This window comes from Coenobita brevimanus, chromosome 7 (genome assembly GCF_032717465.1).
Source record: "Coenobita brevimanus isolate Jiangsu-jjx chromosome 7, ASM3271746v2, whole genome shotgun sequence".
NCBI classification, from domain to species: Eukaryota; Metazoa; Arthropoda; class Malacostraca; order Decapoda; family Coenobitidae; genus Coenobita; species Coenobita brevimanus.
In genome coordinates, this window is record NC_136960.1 from 18,516,124 (window position 1) to 18,525,236 (window position 9,113).

The following is a 9,113-nucleotide window of genomic DNA, read 5'->3' on the forward strand; positions in this document are numbered from 1 at the left end:
ACAGATTATTTCACTTTGTATCTCAATGCACAGTGCCCATAAAAAATGTCAAACTGGTTCACACTATGATGCTGTAAACCATAGATAGTTAAACTGCTTCACATATTCTCAGTGATCGAAACTTTACAGAACAGCTTCAAAATACCAACAGCATCATACCGGATTCAAAACTCAATGCCTTCTGTTCCTGGACATTATATATCCAATTCGTCATAATTCGTTCAGGACATGAGATATTAACCATTCCCGCGCTCTCTGCAATTATATTAAACTGAGAAGTAGGTTACCATCCTCACAGGGTTGAGATCAAGGTGGAATTGAGGCGAGAGAAGTGACAGATATACGGTTAAGTTCATGGTGTGATGGATGGTAGTGAGGTGAGGGGAGTGACTGGCATGATAAGGGATAAGGTCTGGGTGGGGAGGGTGGAGGTGAAGCGAGGGGTGTAACCGGTATGATAAGGGTTAAGGTCAGGGTGGGGTAGGTGGGGATGAGGCGAGGGGAGTGACTGGTATGATAAGGGTTAAGGTCAGGTTAGGGTGGGTGGGAGTGAGGCGAGGGGAGTGACTGGAGCGATAAGGGTTCAAATCAGGGTGGGGCGGGTGGGGGTGAGGCAAGGGTAATGACTGGCATGACAAGGATTAAGGTCAGGGTGAGGTAGGATGGTGCGACGAGGGGAACACATGATAAGCAACGATGTATGACTAAAACCAGATACCTCTTGGTCCTGGAAAGCTGGCTGAACCCATATGAGAATAAATTAGTTTTTTTTTTTTTTTTTTTTACGTGTGCATATGTGGGTAGTTTCTTCATTTAAGGCCCTATTACATACTCGCTATTACCATTACGGGGAATGTGGCACCAATGGACCAGCAAAGTACGGTTAATTTCACTGTTATTAATCATGCCACTGGCTCCTCGTCTGACCGAGTAATTTTTTTATCGCTTACGAGAATTTTTACGTTCAATTTATACTTGTACTTAACTTACGACGATAGGAAGTTAATGAATGTCGTTACTACCTGCCTTCACCACTAAGGATATTCGAGGCGAGGCTACTGCAATGGTTAAGGTTCCTGTGTATTGCTAGTGATAATGACTTTACAACAACTTCGCTAGATGATCTTAACGTCAGGACTGAGATGTAAAGCCGCGTTCACGTGCAAGAATACACATCTACCAGTGTAGTCTACTGTTTATATCCTCTTCTGGTGGAATTTGGAACTATTTCACTTACTGTCTGGAGCAAGGATTATCAGTGCACCAAACAGTACGCGAAATAGCACCACATACCACCAGCAACGGACACTACTCGTTCATGAGACAGTAGGAGCAGATAGGTATCCCTACTTATGAACCCGGCTGTACCGTTGGCCACACATGAACCTGGGACAGTGTTTGTGCGAGGTGATCTAGCCATAATTTCCGATGTTCATTCATCACACTTTCCTGGTCATTTCAACCAATATTTGACACCTTCGTTCAATCATGTCAGTGCCACCAACAAACATGTACATTTGCGACCAATCATAGCACAGTGAGAGGGTGACGTAAGATTGGGGCTTACCCTCCCAATGTAACCCCCCAGACAGACTTACAGGACTCGGGAAGGAGTTAATGTTATATTTATAAGGGCTTTATTAGCCGTTGCCTGTAAGATATTTTATGACAGTGCTAGACGACCTCATGGAGAGTTATAGAGTTGTAATATTCCACTTTGTCATAACCCTATCCACGCCTCGTTCCCTATCCCTCCTCAGTCCCCTCTCCGTTCAGCCAGTGTCTCTCTTGATGAAACTGGGGAGGGAAACGGAAGCGTAATTTACTCCCACCCACTGCTCCGTCTGGCTCTTCCAACTTTTTTTTACCAGTCGAAGGAAAGATATTTAGACTCATAAGCCACTGTCCGTTGTGACACTTATCACTCAATTTATAGCACAGTTGAAAGGATATCACATCATCTTACAAATAACGCTCTCGTACATTTACAGTCACCATGGTTGCCACCCACATCACCAGTTATCTTTACTTATACAGAAAGAAGAAAATAAAAGGGCAGGACAACTGCAAAGATTAATGGCACTTACCATAGCCACTCCTGTCATCAACAATTATCACTAGTAGTTATAAATTTATAAGCTAATCTCAAAACAAAACTTGGATACGTATAGAGAAACACCAAATGCAGAACGGGGGCCCAGTTTATTTAACGTTTCGCCAAAGCTGGCTTTTTTTTTTTTTTTTTTTTAAAGCAAGAAAGCAGGAACCAGAGGCCATGAGCTCACAAACCGTTCCTTCCATGAAAGAAAAAAAAAAAAAAAAACTACAGAAGAGAGTCAAATTAAAGATCCGTTCATTTCGAGAGAACTGGACACAGTTGCGTCTGAAAGACTGAAGATCATAGGAAATAGGAAATGCAGACGAAGGGAGACAGTTCCAGAGTTGACCTGTTGCATAAATGAAGGACTGAGAGTAACGGTTAACTCTTGCATTAGAGACTTGGACAGAAAAAAGATGAGAGTTTGTTGCTAGACGGGTGCTACGCGCCCGTCTTAGAGGTGGAGGGATGCAAGCAGAGAGTTCAGAGGAGCAGTGACCATTGAAGTATCGACAGAAAAGAGATAAAGAGGTAACAGTGCGGCAAAGAGACAGAGGTTGAAGGAACCAGTAAAAGGAGGAGAGTTAATGAGATGAAAAGCCTTTGACTCCACTCTATTGAGATAACACGCACAAGATACAGTCAGCGCCTTTAAAGGCCATACAGTGAATTGACAACAACAACTACAACAACAACAACAATTTATCATTAGCTGTTGTTGCTGTTGTTGTTGTCAGTTCACTGTATGGTCTATTTAAGTCTCTGTATCTTGTGCGTGTTATTCCTGCAGAAGCCAGCACTAGCGAAACGTTGAATAAACTGGGCCCATGTTCTGCATTTCGTGTTTCTCTATACAAATTGTCCCAGCCAACAGTGAATTCACAGTCAACAGAACTTGGATATTCAGTGGTGGACGGATCCTACAGACCCGAATAACTTATTACAGTACACTCCCGTGCGAACACTTTACTTATTATAGTCCACACCCGAGTAACAATTTGCCTGTTACAGTATATCCGAGGTAACACATGACCTGTTATAGTATATACTCTGGGTAACACGTAATCTATTAGAGTATACACCCGAGAACGTTACCTATCATAGTATACACCCGAGGTAATACCTATTATACACCCAAAGTGACACCTTACCTATTATAGTATACACCCGACGTAACACATTATCTGTTAGAGTATACAACCGAGGTAACACCTTACTCATATTAATACACCCGAGGTACCACCGTACCTATTATACAGTACACACCTCTTTCAACTATTTGGATGTTTGACGGTCAATCAGCAATTTCTAAAATTCCGCTCACTGTAGGGCTAATAATACTCCGCAACACCAAACCTGACTGGGCGATCAGTACAATAACATTATATATTTCATCCTGTCTACTCCCAGACGACAGTATTCACCTTGGGAGAGAACCATCGTAATTATGGGGATAATAGTTTTGTTAATTATTACTCGCCAGACCGAATGAGACTTCTAACAGAGATTTGTTCATGCACTGTTCTTCCCACAATACCACGGTTATTAATCCTGTTCAAGTTACTCGTCACAGAAGATACAAACACATATGAAGACTTATAAACTTGTCCACTTGTTCTCCTGCCTCCTTTATTATTCTATCAGCCTTCTTCTTGTTCTTGAGAAATGCTATAAAGGTAAGTTCAGTGGTTATCTTTATTAGTTCAGTTGATGTTCGCATTTAGCTAATGAAGATAAATGAACGAGTCTGGACTGCAATAGGCTAAGTGTATGTAATTTTTACTACTATCCTGTATTTATCTGTATTTGTTCTGTTCTTGTTTAAAAGATTGATTATAAACATATTCACTGAGCCCGCCAGGTGCCTCATTACCTTTTCTGACGAGTGTTTTTCCGTACCACCACGTGTAGCTGTCCCTGGCCACCTTCCTAGGCTCAGGCGGCACTGGCTCACAGGCAGTGTTGGCGAACGCTGCAAGGATGTGAAGAGGTGGATCATAATCTGGCAGTGATTCTAACACAGCTGACTCTTAACCCTTTTCTGCCTAGCGCGACATACAGTATGTGTTACATTTAACATGCACTTATTTTAATTGGTCCAGAGTATGTCATGCTGCAGCTTGTGTGATGCCACACGAAAGTTATGTGGAAAATACTCTTACCAACGCGTATGAATGTTTGTACAGAAATCGGAGCTCATTTCAGGCTGTGACACAGCTTAATGCGGAGGTGTTAATTCAACTGCTGAATGAAAATGGCTACCAAAGGAAAGTTACTATTTCTCTGCCTCTCAAGTTTCTTTTCTCGCAGTTTTTGTTCTGTTTCATACTGATGTGCATGTATAAGAGAACGTTGGTGGTAACGTTATAAATTTCAGTATTCATTACTTAACTCTACAGCAATTTATAATAGCTGTGACACATATGTTACGCTAGGATATTTTAGGTACATATTTTCCGATGTTTGATTTTCCATTTGGTACTAATTTATTTATTTTACATCAGTTTAGTTTTACTATAAAAGGTCAGTAGACAAAAATTTCCAGATGTTCAGTATAATTTCCTGTCTCTGTTTACTTCAGGCCGCTATAAGTCAATGAAAGATTGTTAGAATTAGATAAGGAGGACGTAACAGTGACTGTATTTATAGAGCCTGCTGACGGACTAACAGACGAGGATTCTGCTGATGAAGACCAAGGTACACTGATGGATAATCTCTCTCATAGAAACAGCTGAATGCTGTAACTGAAGTTATTATTCTAAGTGGATACAGCATTGCAAGTACCTTACTGAAGAGGAACTGGAACGGCTTGAGGAACCATGTTCCTCATACAAGACTCCAAAGTGGAAGAAAAAATACACAACTTACTTCAACAAGATCAATATTTCTTAAAGCAAATTACAGTAAATATAGAGACTTTTCTTCTACTTAGTTATTTGCGCTATTTTTTGATGAAGATGTTTTCAATCTGATAGTAGAACAGTCAGTTATTTATGCTTGTTCCAAGGGTGACACTATATTTTCAACAAATGAAGAAGAAATCAAGGTATTTATTGGCATACTACTTGCATCTGGTATTGTTCCAGTCCCATCAAGGCATCTGTATTGGAAGAGTTCTACTTTGACAAGGAACAAGGCAGTGTACTCTGCCATGAAAAAATGATGCAGTTCATTCATTTTGCAGACCATTCCTTTCTTGATATTACAAATAGGCCTATGCCAAACTCTGCCTACTGATTGGGAAACTTTCCACCCGATACTTGGAATTTTTTCAACCACATCAGCATCTTTCTCATGACAAGGTTATGATAGAATATTTCGATCGTCATGGCTGTAAACAATGCATTCAAAGCAAGCCCATAAGGTTTGGGTACAAAGTCTGGTATCTGAATAGTGACAATGGATATTTAGTAAGTTTTGATGTGTATCAATGACAAACTTAAGCAGGAATTGCGGGTATGGATAAGAGGTTTGGCAAATGTGGCGCTACTGTTCTGAAGAATATCGCGTCAGTACTGGAAGACAAGAGACAACTCCATTACATTTACTATTTTGATAACCTTTTCACTTCTTTTCCCTTTCTAAAACGCCTGAGTCGTCAAAACTATGTGCTACAGGAACCACAAGAGACAACAAGATAAACAAGAACCCCTTGAAAACCATGCCAGAGATGAAAAAAGAGTGTACTCATAGGTGCTTAGTGTGACACATACGTCACGGTCTCTCCTGCAATGTGCAATGAATAAACAGAGAAAAGTATATACATTTCAGTGTTTCCAGGTGCTACTGAACTCAGATCAATATGAACATTAAAGATCTCAAACAGGGAAAAATTCTGGGCAGAAATGGGTTAAGCAAGTCCATTCCCATCTCCCGCCCGAACAGAGGGGCAACTTTCTGATTTTTTCCTCTGGTTCAGTGTCATCTGTAGGAGTCAGGGCTAATGGGAAGCCATTTACCCTTTCACTGAGGGTAACCACCATTCCTCATGAGCCCGCTATAGTGTGTGTGACAGTGACGAAGTGCTTGTATCCAATTCTGGACCAAAGAGACACCGCTTGTTCTCATGTCGATTAAGCTTTCAAGTACTCTTCGATTACGTGAGCTGTCAACATTAAGTACTGCAAATTCACCTAACATCTCATACACCTCACTCACACAGCACAACAATACTTTAACAAACCACCCACAAAACATCTCGGGAAACCTCAGATTGAACTGGCTAATAACCTGTATTTTATTTCGGGAATAACTGGAGATCATAATGGTAAGAGAAATACATCAATGGGAGAAATGTGTGTGACAGAAGTATGTAATTATTTTTACTTGCGTCGTAAAACTTAAGAAAATTTCGAAACAAACCTTCCGTATATTCGATCCATTATCTTCACAGCATGTGTTTTCACTTTGGTATTCCAACATCGTCCTTCACCAACCCACAAAGACTCCATCTCGTCCTATTGATTTCTTTGTTCCCCGAGTCAATTTCTCTATCTCCTGGCTTTCATTCTTGGTGGACAGGCTTATATTGAAATAAACTTGACTATACACAAATAACTAAAGCCTACAACATTCACTTTTACAGGGTGTATTTTCCTGCCTCAGCCCTACCGCCCACCAAATGTCTAGTCCATCCTACCCTTTCCTTTGTTCACCCAGCCCAGTTCTCTACCCCTTTAACGGCTTCAAAGCTCGACACACTTCACACGGTCGACGAATGCACTTGTTTACTGTTATTGCCGAGAATATTTTTCCTTCCGATCCTCAATATTATTAAGAGGAAAAAATTAGTACAGAGAAGGAGAATATGACAATGCAACCAACTCCTCTTCCAACAGCACCATCGCCACCACCAAGTAAGCATACATACTTACCAACCTTCCCAAGTAAAAACATAATAACAACTTCTGGCAGTGATGTCCAGGAGCAAAATGATGTAAGAAACAGCCCTGAGTGTATGTGTATGTGGAAGTGGGGGAGAAAGAGAGGTAACACTTGCACCACAACCACATGGTTGTACCCACACTCAGGCAAGCCACCTACCGTCTGATCACACGGATTTTTCCATTCCACCCACCTTCACTCACAACATATTCCAGCGTTTCACGCTTATTTACACACACTTCACTTCCCCATTCACACATACTTTGACCCATTCACACAGTGGTCACCCGTTCCACACCCTCTCTTCCATACCTCCCACCCTCCCAACCCAACACACCCACCACGCCGCGTCCACCTCCCTCGCCACCTGCACATTTCCACCCACTCTCCTGTAACTGATTAGGAGTAAAGCAGCCGCCGAAACTGTGAGGAAAATTGCTGCACCAGCCGCCACTGCCACCTCACTGATTCACGTGCCGTCGGGCGAATTTCAGTGTTCGTCAGACTTCTCCACTGTGTTCCAACTTATATCGCCTCGTGCAGACTCCTCCCTTTTAAACAGTCAATTTACCTCGTGAGGATATTATGAGGATTCTTGTCATTCTTCCTCGTGGTCAATTGAAACTTACAAAGCTCATTACTGATCGTGAGCCTCTGTGCGTGTGAAATCTGTGAAATACCTTAAGTGTGTGTGTGTGTGTGTGTGTGTGTGTGTGTGTGTGTGTGTGTGTGTGTGTGTGGGTGGGTGGGTGGGTGCGTGTGTGTGTGTGTGTGTGTGTGTGTGTCGCTGATAGGAGTAGAGTGTAGAAGCTACAATTAAGATAAACAAAATCACCAGGTTGTTAAAGAGATATTGTTACGTTTGTTGTATGAAAATGCACATATCAGACAAACTTGTGCTAGTTTAGTACAAATTATGTGGCGAACAATAATGCGCCGTCACTGTTGTCATCGCCGCAGAACTCTGTCTGTCTGTCTGTCTGTCTCTATTCAAGCCGCCGTGAGATATGATGGAAGCAGGGTTGGCATCTCTCTCTCTCTCTCTCTCTATTCAAGCCGCCATGAGATATAATGGAAGCAGGGTTGGCATCTCTCTCTCTCTCTCTCTCTCTTCAAGCCGCCATGAGATATGATGGAAGCAGGGTTGGCATTGATTACATCAAATTGATTTAATCATGTGATTAAATCACTAATTTTTTTTAAATCATGATTTTTTTTATTTTTTGTTTTTTTGATCTAAAAGTTAACAAAAATAAAATCTAATCATTTATAAAAGTTGTGTATAACTTTGTGTTGGCATTCATTTATTCAGATATTTAAGCATTAAGTTAGCAGATTTTGGAGAATGATGCCATAAGAAATTGCTACACTGTATGACAGAAAAAATATTTTTACATTCGTGTAACTATGTACTGAAATTATTTGTTCATTTGAAATAATGAGCCATAAATAAAAAACCATGGCCATAAGACCAGGTAGGTAGATCACTTAAGGTCATGTCATAATAATATCAGTTTAAGATTTTTCTGTGCGGTACAGTAATATAATCGGCTTTGGAATATGCTGTCTTGAGTACCACTGGCAACTCGTCTTAACCAGTAGTGTACAGATAGGACTTGAACAGGTATGTATCTGGATTCTGGGCAGTGGCTTTCAGCCTGAACCACCAGTGGATAGACAGGATATGAAGTTAACAGTATTCAGTATACTGCTTTGGAAATATTAGCTGTATAATAAAAAGAAAAATCAAATAAATAAGAAAATCAAATAAATCGAATAAATAAAAAAGATTTTTTTTTTTATAAAAAAAAAAAAAAATCAACAACCATGGATGGGAGAGATGTGATGGTTTAGATTTCACCTGATCTCTTCTGTCCTATTCGTATCTACCTTTACCACTAACCCAAATTAGCATATTAAATACTCTAATTTCAGACCCTAAATTATCCCACTTGTACCTAGTAGTCCATAATAATTATGTCCACTACAGGACCAAATTTTTTCGGAGGGAGAGTACTAGCCAACAATATATTTCCCCTATGCTACAGGATCAAATTTTTTCGGAGGGAGAGTGATAGCCAACAACATATTTCCCCTATGCTGCTGAAGGACAACCTGGATGGTGAAAGTG